The 20,972-nt window shown below is 35.1% G+C and overlaps 1 pseudogene across 1 annotated transcript; it reads left to right on the forward strand.

Annotated features, from left to right (window-relative positions):
* The first annotated feature begins 836 nt into the window (after positions 1 to 836).
* LOC149843755 (RING-H2 finger protein ATL67 pseudogene) lies at positions 837 to 1,780 on the forward strand (annotated as a pseudogene). The gene has a single exon (XR_016431157.1). The product of XR_016431157.1 is annotated as an RING-H2 finger protein ATL67 pseudogene (transcript).
* The last annotated feature ends 19,192 nt before the right edge of the window (positions 1,781 to 20,972 follow it).

The following is a 20,972-nucleotide window of genomic DNA, read 5'->3' on the forward strand; positions in this document are numbered from 1 at the left end:
GTGTGGGCATCATTATAAAACATAAAAAGGGAAAATTAAATTTAAATTTCCATAAAAATCATTTCATTTCTTGTGTTATTTTAAAAAAGGTATTAGGTAAAAAAATTATTCTAACCGCCCTTATTTCTGTTTTTATAAGATGTGACTATTAAAATCCGATAAGTGCATTCGGTTGCATATCCATATCCGACTATCCTAATCGATCCTGAAAATTTTGGAAACTTCATAGAAATTTCTAAAAACTTTGTAATGGTCATAGAAATTTTTGAAGATTTTGGAAATACAGTAGAAAATCACAAAAAGGAGACGATTTGCGAGAAAAATATGTAAACCTTGAAAAAAATTGAAAATCTCATAGAAATGTCCTGAAATTGAGTAAATTTCAAAGAAAAACCTGAAAAAGCTTTATTTATCTCCTGGGCCCCATCCAGGCGGGACCCCCAAATTCCCAATCCATTTGAATATATACAGTCTAGTTAAGTCCACTCCTAAGTCCAAGTCCAAACACCCCAACGATTCATATCACAGCCGATAAAATATTCCCATCGTCGGAAAATTTTGCCGGCACAAACACACACACACAGAGAGAGAGAGAGAGAGAGAGAGAGAGAGAGAGAGAGAGAGAGAGTGCAAAGAGCGTTTAAATGGTGGTTGGTGCTCTCTGCAGAGGTGCAGTAAATGCTTACTGCATCTCTCTCTCAAGTCCTCCCCACCCCCACGATTGCCCTTTCCTCAATAAAGAAGGGGTATTCAACGCCCCTATTAATTGCACTCGGATGCCAACAACAACGCCGAACACTTTGCCCCCAACCCATCACCCTCTTCTCCTCCCCCACCCAATCCCTCCTCCACAATGACCCCCAATTCCCACCACCACCACCCAGACTCAGACCCTCCTCACCACAATGTCCGGCCATGGGATGGCTGCGTTCCTGAAGCAGAACTTCACCAACTTGGGCCTCGGCTACTCCATCTCCATCGCCCTCGGCTTCCTCGTCCTCCTCTCCACCCTCCTCCTTGCCTCCTACATCTGCTGCCGCGCCGCACGCCCCTCTTCCGACGACCCCAACGCCCCCCGCGGCATCGTCCTCCCCAGCATCATCTTCGTCACCGAGGACGACGAGGAGAGACCCGGCGCCCCCGGGCTCGATCCCGCCGTGATCGCGTCGTACCCGAAATTCGCCTTATCGGAGGCGAAAGACCGAGAATTTGGCGGCGACGATGGCGTCTGCTCCATCTGTTTGTGCGATTACAAGGAGGGGGAGATCGTCAGGATGCTGCCGGACTGCAGGCACTTCTTCCATGTCGGGTGCGTGGACTCGTGGCTGGGGCTCAACGCTTCGTGCCCGATCTGCCGGACGTCGCCGCTGCCCACGCCTGTCTCGACGCCGCTGTCCGAGTTCGTGCCACTCTCGCATTATCCGGTGAACGGGAGGAGGTGATCTGGTTCTAGGTTTGGAGAAATTTTTGCCTCCTTTCTTTTCTTTTGGGTGATTTTTTCGTTTTTGTTTGGTGGGAAGGGGTTTTTTAGGAGGAGAATGGAGGTTGGGATGATTTTGTGTACAGAGTGGCTTAGTTTAGAGGATGAAGAGATGTGCATGCCTTGTTGATCTTTGCTTAGTCCAGTGAGCTAGTTGGGTAGGAAGGATTATTTGGGTTTCCCTTTGTTTGTTGACAGTGTGTGTGAAGCTGTTTTTATTGTTAAGAGTAAAGATGAAGACTAGAAAAAAAATTAGTTTTATAAAGAAATTGAAACTGTAATGTGAGAATTAGTGTTGAAAATGAATTAGGTGCGCAAAATTTGCACCTTTTTTATTATATCTAAAGATGATATTTGATGTTGTTCATGGCATTTTATGGTACTCTTTTGAAGGGGCAGGTGGGTTTCTTCACTTTCTTTCTTTTTGATGTGAATTTGTTATACGGGCTTAAAAAGGAAAAAACTGTAATTTTGTATCATGTTTTAATTGTAATAAAATAGCGAAAAAATGCAAAAATAATGTCACTAAGGGCTTAAAAGATCACAATCACAAAAGTGCACAAGTACAAACCAATGTCACTGAGGGCTTACAATCACAATGTGCAAAAGCACAAGTCCACTATGGGACAATACAATAACCAACAAAGGGCAACAACAAAAGCACTAAGTGCATATAAAACATTAAAGAACTAAATAGAAAAACACAAAACATAAAAATATTCATTTTTATTGAGCATAAATACTTAAGAGAAGCATTGTTTATACAAAAGGGGTTCAACCCCTATTTATACACAAAACAGCCACTGAGGGAGGCTATTGGGAGCTCCCAAGGAGTCGTTGAGAGCTCCCAACGGTCATGGAGCCCCAACGACTCTTTGGGAGAATACCCAAAGAGCCCTTGATTTTTTGGGAAATGGATCAAGAATAAAAATAAGAAATAAAAAAATAAAAGACTATCCCTAGAGGATAGATTTTATTATAAGGGGAAAAGACCAAAATACTCCTGACAATAACAGAAAATAAAAAAGAGTAAAGGCATATACTTTATATATATGAATATATATAAGTATATATATACTTATATTTTAACACCCCTCCTCAAACTTACGGTGTGATATACCGAAAGTTTGGAAATACAACAAAGATTCAATAAGAAGGATCCAAGTCTTCAAGTGTCTTCAACAAAAATCTCCATCTTTATGATATATTAGAGAGTTTTGCAAATACAAGTCTTCAAATGTCTTTTATTGGTGATCATCCCCAATCGCCTTCATCGGCTATCTCCACCTTCATGATGCATCAATGATATTCATTTCTCAATCCATCGCATCTTTAAGAACCTATAGAGAAAACAAAACAAACATACGAAAACTAAAAAAAAAGGTATTCAAACCAAATAGTTATGAAGTTTCAAAACAAATATATATATTTTAAACAAGAATAACACACAAGAATTTTTTTTTTAGAAATATTAGATAACCATTAAGAAAGATAGGAGGAGCATACCTCAAAAGAGAAATTTTTATGAAATCAAATTTAGACATTCATAGACTCAAAATTAACATATTTTTCAAGAAAGAATAAGTATTGATCATAAGGAAACTTAATCACTACCAGTGTTGTGAAAAGCGTTGAGGCGTAGCGAGGCGCTCCACCAAAATCTGAGGCGAGGCGTAAGCCTCGAGGCGCAAAGCGTAAGCCTAAATTTTTTTTTGTAACTTAACAAAACTATAAAAATGATCTAAAATTATAAACAAATAAGAAATGCTTTATTGATGAAGCAACAACCAATAAAAAATAAAAAATCTCAAATAAATACGGAAAAAATATGAGATGCAAAGGGGTTAAATTCATCTCTGTTGTAGGCATTACAGAATCCAACCTAATAAGATCTTTAAATTCAAATTCAGAGTCAGATGGGAAAATATAATACAGAGCCCACATTGACTTGTAATCAGATACATTCTATATGTAATTAGTTCATTATCCTATCCTATGGGTTTAAATTCCAATTTGGTTCAGATTCAGATGTAAGACTGCATATTGAACTCGAATATGATTATTTACTACCTGCTAGCTCTACTGAATCCTGCTAATTGGATATGGATTTGTTAGATATCCAACCTAAATCCAAACCAGAACTAAGTTTAAAACCTGATCATTCCAATGCCCCCAAGGTCACACTAAATCTATTGTAAAGAAGTGTAAAATCTCTTATTGCTTAGGCGTTTCATGCACAACCAAAATCAATACAAGAGTGCAAATGGATCAGATTTGAATTTTTTCCCAAACAGAAACCTTAATTAAAATAAAATCAAATTTGTATATCTTGATACGTTTTCAGATTCATGATCTCAGGCCATTCCCTTTTTTCTCAGTTAGAAATTTTGGATTTCTAACAGTTTTGAGATCTCAAAGATCCCCCAGTTGAATGAAGGTCAGATCTGGGGTGGCCCTCATGTCTAGATCGGATCTTGAACCGCAAGCCATGCAGACACACCCTAAGTGTGTTTGTTCTTGTGTATCTCATCTTCCCATCTCCCCTTTTTTCCTTTATCAGAACATTTTGAAGAGTTTGAGCATGCAGGGCAGTGAAACAAGCCGAGCCACTCAAACTCATAAAAGAGGCTTAACAAGCTGAATGTGAACAATGGCTACTTGGCTCAGCTTGACTCGTATATGCTCATTACAAATTTTCACGCTAAAGGAGATTAGAACTCAACCGAACATAAAAGAAAATATATACAAACATATAAAACCTGTACCTCTTCTTCTTCTTCTTCTTCTTCCGAAACCCAAGCTCGGGTTAGGTTGACAGACGAGACGAAGAGAGGTGAGAGAGACCGAGACGAGAAGTGGGAGACGAGTGAGGGACTGTGAGAGAGAGATGAGTGAGAGACGAGTGAGAGACGAGTGACGAGTGAGATGAGCGAGAGACGAGAGAGAGACTGCGAGATGTGAGAGAGAGACTGTGAGACGAAATGAAAAATTAGGGCTTAGGGTTGGGGGGCTGATTTAATAACATCTAAGTTTTGGTCAAATGGGGGCTTTGACCCCCGTTTGACCAACAAAATGAGGCGCATACGCCTCTCATTGAGGCACATTTCGCCCCGAGGCGTGCACCTCAAGGCGTATGAGGCGCACGCCTTGAACCTTTTGCGCTTTATATATGCGCCCCAAGGCATAAAGCCCCTCGCCTTGAGGCGAGGCGTGCTTTTTGCGCCTTGAGGCACATTTTTAATAACACTGATCACTACAAAACATATCAATTATCAAAAAGAGATAAACAATGATGTATTATTAATATACCAAATTTTTAGAAAAACTCCACTTAAACCAAATAATCAATTTATACTAAAAACAACATACATATAAAGTATAACACTAAAACAAACTTTCAAGAAAAGAGGAGTTAATTAAATTTATGCATGCAACAATGTGAATAATATAATCAATATCAAACACACGGATATATCCAACATTTAATTAAAGCATATTTAATGCACATAAGACAACAAAAAAAATATTTTTGTCAATAAAATGCACATAAAATGCATGATTTTAATGTAAAGGACCAAATAGTCTTTAACTACGAACAAAAGTTTTCACCAATATCAAGTGGACAACACACAAGTATTTTCGTAAGGAACACACTTTCAATACCCATAAAGGGGCACACTCAAGGAGGTTCACAATATAAAGAATACATTTTTTATTAAACATCACAAGTATGCAAAATCCATGAACTTTTTATCAATAAACATTTTTTCTTATAAAGGAAAACAAGTAGAAGACATTTTTGAAATTTTATGAAGGGATTCTAAAAAATCTCACATAACAAAGAGAATGATACTTGCAAATTTCAACAATAGTTCGGCCACTACAAGCAATTACCTCACTAGACCTCCAAACTTCAAAATTCAAATGTATCAGTGACTAGAACAAAAACATAACCAATGGGTGCGCATAACTCACCACATTGAAAACATCTCTTATCTACATATAATGACACTCCACACAAGTGGATCCGCGACTAGAATAAGAGCATAATCACAATGTCAACAATGGGCTAAAATCACACGAAGGTGTGAATAAACATCTCTTGACTACATATTATGACACTCAAAATAAGTGTATCAACGACTAGAACAAGAGCATAATTATAATGCCAATGATGAGCTAAAATCACACACGAATGTGTGAATAAACATCTCTTGTCTACATATAATGACACGCAAAAGAACTGTATCATTGACTAGATCAAGAGCATAATCATAATGTCACTAATGGGCTAAAAACACACAAAAGTGTGAATAAACATTTCTTATTTACATAAAATGACACTTAAATAAGAGGCATAATAGGAGAAAACACAAAAGGTAAGAGAGTTTGTAATGAAAACAAACTAATGTCATCAATTTGTACAATCTTTCGAAACACCATGGTTTCAAAGATAGATAGCCATCACAGATAAAAAATAATTATGAGCATCCACCATAATAATGGCCAAATAAACAAATGAGTAATACAACTCACTCATAAAACCAGAGATCAAACAACACTCAGTTAGAGCTAAATTATAAGTTGATAATCTAAATTGACATAACTGAGATGCACACAATTCACCCTCTCAAACAAACTCTGGTTCAACAACAATAAGACCACAAATGTCATAAGAAGACAATAAATACTCACGAAAATCATTTTTTCAAATAAGTGAGTTCATATATAAGAATCAATTTGAAAAAATAAAGTTTCAAATCAAATCCTAATAACTGTATCGAATGAATATAGTGCAATCATATGCACAATATGATATCAATTAATGCAATCATATCAATATAAGCAAGTTATATAGAGAGATAACTCAATTTAGATTACAAGTCTACTATAAGACAATCAATGTCATATGATAGTAAAGAGGGCCAAAACATATATAGAGATTCTCAAAGTACCATATAGAAAATCAAATACATGCACACGTACAACTAATCATGGATACTCATGAAGAGATAAAAAAACTCATGTATATTCTAGTGATAGTTTAATGCACTAAGGGCATAATATAAAAATTTATATTTTATGAATAACAAGTATGCAATCAATCACGAGTTTTTTAATCAAGAATATACATGTCCACCAAAGATCTAGGTAGACAAGCAGGTCCATCAATAATAATCAAGTACTAAAGTGAATCATAAAGGAAACACTTAAAACACCTATAAAACACAAAGAAGTTTCTCGTGATTCTCAACTTAATATTTTATTTAAAACTAAGTATGCAACATAATCCCATGCAAAACATGTAAAATAATGCCATGAGACTAAGAAAATAACATAATCATAAGTACCACAAAAATGATCAATAAGAGAAACACCTAATATCATAACTATTATCCCATAAAAGGACCATAAAAGACATTTATTAAAGTGAATAACTTATCGTAAAAAATTATGCTCAATACCTTATGCACGAATTAACAATCTTATTCATCATGTAAGGCAATCATAAGTGCACAAGGATCAAATATTAATATAAAAATTATTTATTCATAAGTTAGATCATATTTTTTAACACTTCATATGTTATTTTTAATACACCAAGAGTAAAGAGAAAAATTAAACATAAGTTTAAGCAAAATTTCATAAGATCACACTTGTGAAATTCACACATCATTATTTTAAAACATCTCAAATTATTTTAAAATATATGGTAATTTTTCAAAAGAGAACAAAACAAAGTTCAATAATAAATACGAACATGATTTGTCAATTATAATCATGACTTATTCAAATAAAGCATCTAAATGCCAACAATACATGCTCAAGCATACAAGATTTTATATATATATATATATATATATATATATATATATATATATATATATATATCAAATAAAGCAAGTTTTGAAAAATTAAGAATCAAACATGATTTTAAAAACTTACATATGTATAATTTCACAAGATTAAACAAATAAGCCTTATAAGATATTTAATAAAAACAAGTCCAACGATAATTAAAAAAACATTTAAAGTTTTTTTTAATAAAAATAACATATATATTTTTTAAAGATATAAGATACATACCAGGCTATGTCACATAGGTGCGGGTGCAGATGCTGCGATGTGACACTTTAAAAAAACTTGGGTGCCGGGGTGCGGGGAGGGTATATAATATAATTTTTAACAATTTTAAGTTAACAATGTGTGTATGTGTGCATTTATGTATTTATATATATAATATAGATAAAACTGGACTTGGTTAGGGTTAACGGAATTTACTTTTAGACAGAAATGAACCTCAATATGGTTGACTTCACCTGACACAAAGGAAGTCGTGTTCAAGTGTCGCACCCGTATGAGTGTGGGTGTACACGGGTGTGGTGCCCTATTAGAAGAGTCCGTGTTACATAGATACCATGTCAAAATTTACCTTGAATCCAAGTCACATAATGATCATGAATCCTTCACGAAGCACGAACTCGAACCAAAGAATCTCAAGACCCAAAAGAGGCAAATTCCAAGAAGAATTTCTTGGTTCTGATACCATGTAATGAAATAGCAGAAAATGCAAAAACAATGTCACTAAGGGCTTACAAGATCACAATCACAAAAGTGCACAAGTACAAACCAATGTCACTAAGGGCTTACAATCACAATGTGTAGAAGTACAAGTCCACTATGGGACAATACAATAACCAACAAAGGGCAACAACAAAAGCACTAAGTGCATATAAAACATTAAAGAACTAAATAGAAAAACACAAAACATAAAAAGATCATTTTTATTGAGCATAAATACTTAAGTGAGGCATTGTTTATACAAGAGGGGTTCAACCCCTATTTATACACAAAACAACCACTAAGGGAGGCTATTGGGAGCTCCCAAGGAGTCGTTGGGAGCTCCCTACGGTCACGGAGCCCCAACGACTCTTTGGGAGAATACCTAATGAGCCCTTGGTTTTTTGGGAAATGGATCAAGAATAAAAATAAGAAATAAAAAAATAAGACTGTCCCTAGAGGACAGATTTTATTATAAGGGAAAAGACCAAAATACTCCTGACAATAACATAAAATAAAAAAGAGTAAAAGAATATACTATATATATATGAATATATATATATATATATAAAAGTATATATACATATATTTTAACGTCAATTACATTGATTCTTTGGATACCATCCACTGTACTCATCAAGGGAGCCAAAATGTATATTTTGGGAATGTGTGTATGTGCCTTTTGAATTTGTAAATGCTATATTGGAAAATCAAAGTTGTTACCATGCTGCTCCTTTGAAATGCTATATTTGAAAATCGAAGTTGTTACCACTCTGCTTCTTGGAAGCAACCTCCATGTTCGTATAACAATAATTGTGCGAGTGCTTAATGTGGTAATAGGTCCACCAAGGTGATGCCACTCCATGAATAGTTCCTTTTCATCTCAATGGATTAGCATCATGGTGTTTGTGTAGCTCTAGTTCCCTGTAACATCGAGGAGCTTTAGCGGTGGCGGCGTTGAATATGGATCCTCTAATTATTAAGTGAATGAGGCACACTGCAGTAAGGTGTCGCAGGTCATTCCACTTCCTTTGGATATTGATTTCACATATAAAAACTTTGGAGAATAAAATGTTGAGGCTTTACAAGACATCATATGAACTCTGTCTTGCGTCATAAATTGTTTATAAGAGGAGCTTACAAGATTCACTGTTCCATATATCTTTCTTTTATTCAGTTGCTTCCAACCTTGTTACTTTTGGTAGTAGAGAATGTCTTGACATATTCCTGCTAGTTCCACAACCCAAGTACATTCAAAATTGTTTCTTTTGAAGCACTCACATGGCTAACATTAGAACTGTTTCACTTAAGATTCCAGAAAGCGTTCAGTGAATAATCATGTTATTGTTAGGCTATTGATTGGCTTCGTTTGGTAGTTCTCATATTCTATTTATGAAAGGACCAATTTTGTTGTATTTGTTTTGGTTTTGTTTTAGTTGTGGTCATTTATACTGCACAGAGCATAGGAATTATGTGAAATTCTTATTCTGAAGTTTGACATTTGGAAATGGCAAACCAAACTAGGATTGATATGATGTTTAAATGAAGATAGAAAAGGTAAAGAGGGAGAAGCTATTTTTTAACTTCAAGATTACTTCTTGAACGAAATTGGTAGTGGTTCTGATTCCTTCATTTCTAGAATACAATTGGTTTGCTTTTCAAAATGAGTAGCAAGTGATTTGCAATGATTATGCTCCCCATGTAGGTGTTCTTCATCATGATTTTTCCATTGGTTTGGTCAGCAGGCTGTGGAAGTTTTTCATTTTTCTTTTTTCACCATCATAATCAAAAGGGTCTCATGTTTGAATTCCATGGGGGTTAAACCCCCAGATTGGCTATCAAAAAACAATTTCAAGTGCTCTTTTTTTTTTGTCTTCTCCACTGCTCTGCTATTCCATGCAGAATTTTGGTTCGTGCTTCTTTTGTTTGTTTATATTAACAGTCATTATCTTTTATTGTTCATATCTCTTGCATACTTTTGAAAGTGTTCTCAATGTACTTTATGTTCCGTTTGAGCTTTGCTAGTTATAGCTTTTCCACTTTTGCTAGTTCATCTTATGTAGTCTCTGTATCATAATTATTGTGCTAGTTTTGGAATTTTCTTGGCTTGTTTGTGACTCTTCAAGTCTTCTAGTTATATATTCTCATATTCTTTTCTAGATGTTGAACATAGCTCTCCTGAATCAGACTCGAGATCACCATATTTTTCAACTTTCAGAAGCACATAATATCCTTTCAGTCTAGCAAATGATGAAACACCCTTTTCATGTCCACCTATCTCAACATGGTCTTGTTTTCTCGAGAATTTTTTTAGAAAAATCACATTAGCTTCAGTTTTATTATCAAAAGATAATACCAATGTTGTGAAAAGCGTTGAGGCGTAGTGAAGCGCTCCACCAAAATATGGAGTGAGGTGTAAAGTGTAAGCCTAAAAAATATAATTTTAAAAACTTTAAAATTTTAAAAAAATATTTAAAAATCCAAATAAAAAATGCCTTATTGATGAAGCAACAAACAATAAGAAACAGGAAATCTTAAATAATACTGACAAATATTAGAATAACATGTAAAAGAGTAAATTCTATGACAAATTTCTCAATCCTATGCACAAAATGCATCTAAAGTTCTAATTTCTAAACAAACATCAAGCTAATTTTTCATAAATATTTGCTTGAAAAATTATCTTTATTAAACTACTAAAACCAGCTCAAGACATTAACCACATATTCAGCATGAAAATAAGCACTATACAACAAACATTTCCACCTTCTACCTGTTAAACAATTATATAACAATAAAGAGAACATGCAATTGCAAATCCAGCAACATGACGAACTCAAACCAGCAAAACAACCAAGCCAAGAATCCAGAATTTCCTATAGACTAGAGAGAAACAGGACAAGGAAAACGAGAAGGGAAGGAGGAGGAGGAGGGGACCGGAAGAATAAGATGAAGAAGACTGAAAGAAGGAAACTAGAGGATGAATAAGGTAAGAAGAAGAACAAAGCAAGAAAAGGGAAGAAGAAGAAAGAAGGAGGAGGAGGAGGAGGAGAAGAAGAAGGGAAGAAGGGAAGAGAGAGAGAGAGAGAGCCCTAACCCATTGGGTCTCCCCTATTCCTTTTTTTCTACTTATTAAATTTGTGTCAAATGGGGGGGCTTTGACCCACATTTGACCAGAGTGGCATGAGGCGCCTCGCCTCGCCTCGAGGCCTATGAGGCGCACGCCTCAGGCCAGTTGCGCTATACTTGCCCGCCTCAAAACATAAAGGGCATCTCCTTGAGGAGAGGCACACTTTTTGTGCCTTGAGGCACAATTTTCACAACATTGGATAATACTTCGGCATCGGCAAGAATTAAGTGCATAAAATTACCAAATGCTAGACCTAATTATTAGGTTCTGATTTGAACAGTCTTACTATGAAATTTTCTCTGTAAAGGTTTGCCATGTTTAGGGTTTTTCCCTGTTTTGGAAGCCGTGAGCAAGAAAGAGATGTTGTCCATATATCGTCAGCCACTAGGTTAATATCATTGAAATAGGTTTTTTGACTTAATCTATTTGTTGAGCATTACTGAAACATTAATCATGTATTTGAGAATAGAAACTTGAAGCACTGGTTTGGTGGGTTACTTGAACATGTGGGGTCTCCCATACATGTGCATTCTCTTGTGAAGACAGAATCACTTGATAAATTACTTTGCAGGCATTGAGCTGTGTCTTGTGCATTCATGGGTGCCAGCTATAACTTGGAACTTTAAATGATTCTCCACTTACTCTGATCATATGAGCATTCCACTGAGAGAGTCACCGGAATCCCATAACCAGCACTTATCATGCAAATAAATGTGTCCACTAACCATACATGATTTCCATCTACAATATGACTCCATCAGCTGCTTATGTCACAATGGTTTGTGGTTACTGTCCCATTCCCATCTGCTGACACATTTGCCACTTAATAAATGTGGCACCTCTCAATGTCCGGACTCGAGAAGTAGGAAAAGAAAAGAAGAGTAGGGGTTGCTGCTGAACCAATTCCCAATGAGGAACTATGAGATATGATGCTCTTATTTATAGAGTATGACATATAGTCCTTTCTTTACAACAATACATATTTCCTTATACAATAAGGAAACTAAAATACAAAGGTATATTTTCTTATACAAGAAGGAAACTGAAAAATAAAGGAAACATTAATAATAAGGAAACTATACAAACTAGCAAAAAAACAATAATGAGACTACACAAACTAGGAAACATGATTTTCTATTCATGCTGGATCTGGGTATTGGATTTGGATCAAATATGGATTTGGATCAAATATCCAGACCCAACTGACATTATCTCTTGATAGCCTCCCTCAATCACCATGGACAACTTGGACTTCAAAAACCAAAACCTTTGCTTTGTCAAGACTTTTGTAAAGAGATCCGCTACTTGGTTTTCTGAACCAATGAATCTTCTGTTCCAGTCTTCAATTTTACTTCCGATGAAGTACTTATCAATCTCTATATGCTTAGTTTTTTCATAATGCAACAAATTCAATGAAATGCTTATGGCACCCTGATTGTCACAGAATAAAACTGATCTAGTGATTGTCTCATTCAACTCATGTAGCAAATTTCGTATCCATGTCAATTATGAAGCACTTGCTGCCATGGCTCAGCATTCGGCTTCTGTGCTAGATCGGGATACAACCCTCTGTTTTCGGCTTGACCAAGAAACTAGACTACCTCCTACAAATATACAATACCTTGAAACTAACCTTCTTTCACTTGGATCTCTTGCCCAATCTGTATTTGAATGGGCCATAACTATGAATAAATCTTCCTTATGACTTCCTTTCTTATAAAACAACCCATCACCTAGGGTTAAGGTTATAATTATCATATTGTTACCAGTATCGGTTGGGCCCAAAAAAAGATATGTATCATATCGTATCGTATAGTAAAAAATCATAATTTTTAATTAAAAAAATATCAAAAATTCTAAAAAAATCAGAACACATGAAACAATGATGAATTGAACAAAATATAACCATAAAATCACATATGAAGCATTTATGTCTCTACGAGCTGCATAAGACATCATCAAACAATGATGAATTTCATAAGATAAAATTATAATATTACATATCAAAACAATTATGTGCTATGAATGACATGAATAAGACATCGAAAATTAAATAATCAAAGATAATATGCTATAAATGGCATGCATGTCTCACAAGCAAAATGAAAATTATGAAATAATATGCATATTAAATAACGAATCTAAGCTAATAAGTCACAAGATTCATAATAATGTGTGTAACAAAAAAAATCATTGTGTTTTTTTAATGCTTACAAATTTTACATAACTATTTTTTTTAAATTAAAAAAAAAGAATTAGATAACATCAATCATTGAATATCATCATATTTTTTTTGATAAAAATCTCTCTAAATCACTCTTAAGCTCTTTAGGATGAATATGAACTAGCTCCAAGGGGATTTATATGTTTTTGAAAAAAATTGAAATAAGTGTATTTAAACTGCATTTATAGCGTATCTTAAGATATGCCCCGTATCGAAGTGTATCGTAAGATACAGGGGCGTGTCGTAAGATCCACACTCGTATCAAGATACAAGTGTGTATCATATCAAAACACCTCATATATACGATATGTATTGTAGCGTATCGTATGATACGCTATGATACTTACAACATTGCCTAGGGTACCCTTTAGATACCTTAAAATTTGTTTCACTGCTTCCATATGAGTGGTCCTTAGCTGATGCACAAATTGAGACACTTGGTTTACAACATGTACAACATCTGGCCGTGTGAAGGTAAGGTATTGCAACATTCCCACAATACTTCTGGACTCAGTTGGATCATCATACAATTCTCCATCATTAATACTCAATAGTTGATGCATAGGAACAAGGGTTAGCAAAGGTTTGCAGTCAGACATATCGGTCCTATGCAAGAGATCCACAATATACTTATACTGAGTTAAGATTAATCCATCTTTCCTTTTATCAACTTCAATTCCCAAGAAATATTTCAACTAATCAAGAACCTTTATCTTAAAACGATTGTTCAACTCTTCCTTTACTTCCTGAATGTGTTTATCTGAGCTTCTTGTAACAATGATATCATCCACATATATAAGCAAAACAATTATATATCATTTATCTTTGTAGATAAACAATGAATGATCAAGGGAGGATTTATAGAAACCATATTTTTGTATTTTCAAAATGAAACTCTCAAACCACGAACGAGAAGTCTGCTTTAACCCATATATTACTCTCTTAAGTCTACACATATTCTATTGGATCATTTTCATTATATCCATGTGGTTGTAAACGTCTTCTTTCAAGTCTCCATGTAAAAATGTATTCTTGACATCAAGTTGATTCTGGACTCAACCATGATCCACTGCTACAAAATAAAATAATTCATATTGTTTTTATTTTAACCATAAGGTTGAAAGTCTCCTCACAATTCATATAATACTCTTGAACCTTTTTGCAACTAAACGGGCCTTATACCTTTTCATGGTACCATCAAGTTTATACTTTATCTTATAAACCCATTTTGATCCAAACACATTTTTATATGAAAGCCTTTTAACTATTTTTCATGTTTGGCATTCATGCAATGCTCTCATCTCCTCGTTCATGGCTTCAATCCATTTCTTATTTCTAATAGCTTGAAAATAAGAAATTGGTTGTTCTTGTTTTTCTATTTGCATGAGGAAAACTTGATGGTATGTGCTGAATTTTTAATAACTTACCCATCTCTCAATAGGGTGTTTTACCCTATTTGACCTTCTGAACTCTAACTGTGGTACGATTTCATCAAACTCTGACTGTGGTACGATTTCATCATGCTGGCTGACTACATTTTCATCATTGCTTACGTTTTGAATTTGTTGTTCGACATTTACATTGATTGTTTCTTTGTATCTTCGAGTATAAACCTGACCTTCTTTATATCTCTTATCTATAATTGTGTTTTCTTCAAGAATAATAGAGACTTCCCTATGTTGTTCAATATTATCTGAGACTACTCGTGTTGAAAATTCATCAATGGGAGCTGAAAATAATTCTTCACTTAACCATGGCTGATAGTACTCCAAATTGCTTTCTTTTTCCTTTTGAACCCGCTCTGCCCCAAAATCATACTCAAAAGAGCTTTCATCAAATACCACATTTTTGAAAATTCGTAGGCATTTATTTTTGACATCATAACCCTTAAACCATTTATAATTGTCAATATAATCAATAAATTTGCAAACGTGAGCTCTAGGTTCAAATTTATTTGTCAAAGACTTATCTATGTTAACATAACAAATGCATCTATAGGCTCGTAAAGAATCATAGTCAGGGTGTTTCCCAAACAAAACATAATAAGGAGATTTGTAATTCAAAATCTTCATGGGAAACATATTTATAATGTGAACAGTTCAGTGAAAGGCCTGTGTCCAAAGATGTAAAGAAGTTCTACTAGCATGAAACATAGCTAAGACACTTTCAACAAGTGCTTCCTCTTAGCAAGCCTATTTCGTTGAGGTGTGTTGATCTCATTATTTTCAAGATAAGTAATGAATTTCTTTGAAAAGTACTCGCCCCACTGTCACATTAAAAATTCAGAATAGACATAGAAAACTGATTTTTGACCATGTAAAACTTCGTGAATATATAAAAACTTTGTGTTTATGCTTCATAAAATATATTCACGTATAATGAGAAAAGTTATCAACGAAGGACACATAGTAACAACTACCAGACAAAGAAGTTTTAGGTGTTGGTCTCCATACATCAGAATGCACAATTTCAAAAAGTTTTGAAGCTTTTTCATTTAAGGAATTAAATGGAAGTACATGACTCTTTAAAACTTGACAACTTGGACATGTGACATTTACTGACTCACAATCTAGGCTTGACTCAGGAATTAGTTTACTAGAAGTCAATCTTTTAATGAAACCCCAACTACAATGACCAAGACAATGATGCCAAAGTTTGGCTTTATTTAAACTATAAGAATTGAATAAAATAGATGGACTCGATAAAGTTGGACTAGGCTTCGAAACAAAACCAACAAACTTGAATGCAGGATCCTCATTGAAGACGTACATGTTTCCCAACCTTTTACCCTCGGTGAATATCTTCTTTGCGCGAAGATCCTTGACACAAACACGGGATGGAGTAAATACAACACAGAAATTGGTATTACCAATAAACTTAGAGACATAAATAAGATTTTTCTTGATGTTACAAACAAAGAAGACATTAGAAAGGTTGAAAGAACTTGATTTAGACAAGAGAATTGGTTCCAGTGTGTGTGGTAGGATGACTAGTCCTATCCCTGGTAATAATGCTATCTTTGCCACGATAATGAATCAAAGCTGAGAACTTACCCTCATCACCTCTGATGTAGTTAGTAGCCTCAAAATCGAGATACCACACTCCTTGTTCATTTTGCTTCAAATTAAGTCTTGCAAGGGTTGCAAGTAATAGATGCTTATTTCATAATTGTCATGAAACCTTTCTTCAAATTTTGAAATTCTTTTTTTAGAAACATGGCCCTGGACTCATATATTTGAGAATATGTTGGACTAACCTGGTCCAAAGCAAATCAATTTGTATGATACTATAATAAATATGGCACTTCTCAATGTCAACACTCTTAAGAAGAAGTAGGAATAGAAAAGAAGAATAGGGGCTGCTGCTTAACTGATTTTGGATGAGGAACTGAGATATGATGCTCTTATTTATAGAGTATGACATATAGTCCTTTCCTTACAACAATACATATTTCCTTATACAATTAGGAAACTAAAATGTAAAGGTATATTTCCTTATACAAGAAGGAAACTGAAAAATAAAGGAAACATTAAGGAAACTATACAAACTAGGAAACAACAATAATAAGACTACACAAACTAGGAAACGTGATGTCTTATTCATGCTGGATCTGGATCCAATATCCAGACCCAGCTGACGTTATCTCTTGATGCCACTGAATGGATAATACATTATCTGGTATGATGATTTAAAGTTTTAGACTATTCTAGCTCTGCAAAGTAACAATACAATGGAAACCCAGTTTTCTTTTTTTGAGAAGAATGGAAACACAGTTATCTGGGATGTAGCTAAAGGAAGTATGTGAATGAGAACCATAGTACTTTATTATATGTTTCCGGAGAATTCTGTACTTAATCAGTCATTGGAAGACACCACTGATTTGCCTATTCTGGCAAGTTAACCTTTGTTTTTCATAACTGAAAAACCTTGGAACCTGAGATATCTCAAGATTGGAACCATAATTTAAATTCATGCACCAAACTTAATGGTCTTATGTGATTGATTGACCTATCTCATACTTGAATTAGTGACAGAGAATTATGCATCATTCTTAAATCTTTTGGACTTTAGACACTTGTTTCTTGTGCTCAAAAAGGAAAGAATGACTATCTTGCAGTGTTATAGAACTCTTGCCTTGTCGTTTCCTAGATGAGTCTAGCTTTTTCAAGAGGGCAGGATTCCTTGAATCATACCAAACCTTGTCTAGCACATCTTGGGTCTTCCAAACCCAGATTGACGATCGCTTATATAATAGCTCCCTCTCTGAGCCTGCAGAGACCAGTCATGATCTCTATCAGCTACAAAAGAAGAAAACAGCAAGGAACCTGTTATTCCCTTTATTCACTGCTCACTGATCCATGACTTATAAACAAGGGATCACCTTCCTCACCCCTAATTAGTTAACTGGCATGATCCTTTGTGCTTCAAAATCTATTGTTTTGCCCAACGACTGAAATTCTGTGTATCATATTTTAGACCAGAAAAAGATTGGGGTTTGCTTCATGTATTCTTTCTGCAGAAAGCTGCACATATATGCCAGGTCTATTCATTTTGTCTTGGTTCTCAGTTCATTTCTCATACTCATCCCTACCACATAGACTTGCTCAGCTACACTCCTGGATCAAAATAGAAATCGCCAAAGAACTTATTGTGATCAGTATCTCCATGATATCACTGGCTTGGTGACATGGTTATCTGTCACCACCATGAGCCACTTGCACGAAGCTCATTGACTACTGCATCATGGTCTTTTAGCAAGGTGCAGTTCAGAAGCCATGAATATTTTGCTGCCAACCCTGCCACTGCACCACCAATATAAAGAGGAGAGAGATTCTGCAATGTGCATGTTTTATATAATGTAGTTTGGTGAACATGAAAGTGTTACAAAAGGCATTAGCGAATTAGTAGTGCATGAAAATAACGAAAAAAATACTAACAGATTTGCAATATTTAAAACCAAAAGCAAGGGCTGTTATAACCAGAGTTACCAGAAGCTTCTTAGATAGGCGGAAAGCTCGCTTCTCGGAAACTCGCTTCGGAAGCACGATACTCTTCGCTTATGAAACTTGATGAGAATCTCGATTCTTACATGCTTCTCCTATGCTTTTCACACATTTCATCTATTCTTCTTATATGTTCTCTCACTCTACTTTTCATGTTTTTTGTGTTTCTTCTCACGTGTCTCACTCACTTCCATATGCTTTCTCTAAATTGACAGTTATCATTTTTAGATTTTGTTAAAAATTTAATTCTTAAAGGTAAACAATCATGAAATTTAAGAATAATCACTTATTTTAGTTTTTATTTGTGTTCATTTTAATTCTCATTTAATTCTTATATTATTTTTTTATTCCTCACTTCCTACTTTCTATACTTTTTTAAATGCATAGCTTCCAGCTTCCCCTTCTGCTTTCTTAGTTTGGCAACCTTGGTTATAACCAAGATAATTTCCCTTTCCTAGTCCAAAACTGTGGTTAGTTACAAAGCCTTAAAATGATGCATCCTCTCCTCTCCCGTGCAGCTTCTCAAACCTATAAAATTTGGAATTGTAAAATACTAAGACTCTTACAAAGCCTTAAAATGATGCATCCTCTTACATTATTAATTGTTAACCTTTTTTTATAGGAAATCTAGGGCATAACAACCATCGGATTTGAATCCAAGACCCCTCAGTTATGACAGTGACTTAATTATTAGCTCTCATTCAACTTTGACATGGGACAACCATGGTTCGAAAACCGGAGGGGGGGGGGGGTTACTCTCCTGGTGTCTTGGGAAATCTCAAGGGCTTTACCAACTAAAGGCCTGCCAATGTGCAGGCGATGATGGGGTTTTCCTTTGGTCTAAACCAAAAAGAAAAACAGAAATACCTTCATGACCAACCAATGGGCTCCATCCAAACACCAAGTACCATACTAAAGTTAAATATCAAAAAAAGCATGCCATTATTTTCTTTTTCAACTACAACTACTCCAATTACGGGAATAAATGTCCTTTTTCTCTGAAGTGAGTTACGGCAATTTATGGGCAATTACTCCTTTCTTTTGACCAATCAACGAAGCCTTGTTTCAATATGGTACCTTTGTAATGTAAAACAAATGTCACAAGTCTCTTTATTGGGATGTAAATCTTGAGATTAATTTTATAAACTTTGGTTTATAAATATATATACACAAAGGCCTGCATGATACTAACTGGAAGTTCGCCAGGCAATCAATGTTACACTAATCTGTCACAGATAGGGAGCCCTGCAGGGTAAATCAGTCTTTTACCAAAAGTATGGAGGTTACCGTCATCTGTCTTTTGGATCATTAAGAAGATGGGAATGATTTTGGAAATGGCGTCGAGGCAGGGATGGGCTTGTCTTTGGCTAATAAGACAGGGACCAATATGCAAAAACCAAAAAAAAAAAAAATTAAAATTCATTACTCACCGCTTCATCTGTTGCAGAAAAAAAGTTGGTAATTGACAATTGTAGTAACGCTATAACACTACATTGTTAAAAGATTCAGTTCTCATATGGTCATAAACATTTCCTCAAAGAAGACCCAAGGGGTTTGGCGCAGAGGGATGGGGCCTACACCATTTGATGGGCAGTCTAGGTTCAAATCTCATGGGCATCACCATCCTGCAGAAGTCTGAAGCTCGGCGACTCTCTGGGGTCGAGGGGTAAGCCATTGGAGTTTTACAGTATGTATGGCAGGATGAGCTATCATGGCTAAGTCTTTGTGCCTGGGGCGATTTCTCTGAGTAAAAAAAAACATTCCCTCCAAGAAACAAAGAGGTCATGAACCTTTTTTTTTTTCAATACCCCGTTTGCCAATCATACTTTTTCCAACGAACCTGAGATGTGACAATGACTTTTTTTTTCAGTGAAAGGGTTACGTGTTGATTATTTGATAAGTAATTAATTATTTATCTATTGATTCATGAGGACCACTTAAAAAAAAAACAAGAGTAGTTAGGTATGTCCACATCCCTAGCACCGACTATGCTTTTAAAAGGGAAGAGTAGCTAGAATCCATAGAATCTGGGAGCATCACCAAGGCCAATGGGATTTTTTTTCTTTTTTCTTTTAAAGGCAAGCTGCGGTCAGGCAGACCCCTACCATTTATACAACCATACCATTGGGATTCGAACTTGCATCCCAACACAAGGCGATCCTACCAGACAAGCCGAGCCTCAGTTGGTGCCACAAAACTCATTTACACAAATATTAGGGTGTAAAAACCTCCCCACTAATGTATATGAAAATAAAATATATATTACAATACTATAAATGCAATAATGTAACAAGTGTTTTTTATTACATTAATAATTTAATATCACGATCAAACGTCTATCTTTTCAAATAAGGGCACGTCCACTGGCCCTATGCAAAATCACAAGTGAATCTTTCAATCATGATTTTGAGTCACCGCAGACCTGACTCCTTTTCTCCCATAATTGAGGAATCATTTTCTATTTTTAAGTCTTATATAAAAAGAAAACGGAACCAAAATCTTATGTTTGCAATCACGTGAGACTTTTGGTTATCTTAAGAATCATTTTCTCAGAGAATATTTCTAAGAGTGGCG

This window comes from Nuphar pumila, chromosome 3, assembly GCF_984573655.1.
Source record: "Nuphar pumila chromosome 3, dmNupPumi1.hap1.1, whole genome shotgun sequence".
Taxonomy (NCBI): domain Eukaryota; kingdom Viridiplantae; phylum Streptophyta; class Magnoliopsida; order Nymphaeales; family Nymphaeaceae; genus Nuphar; species Nuphar pumila.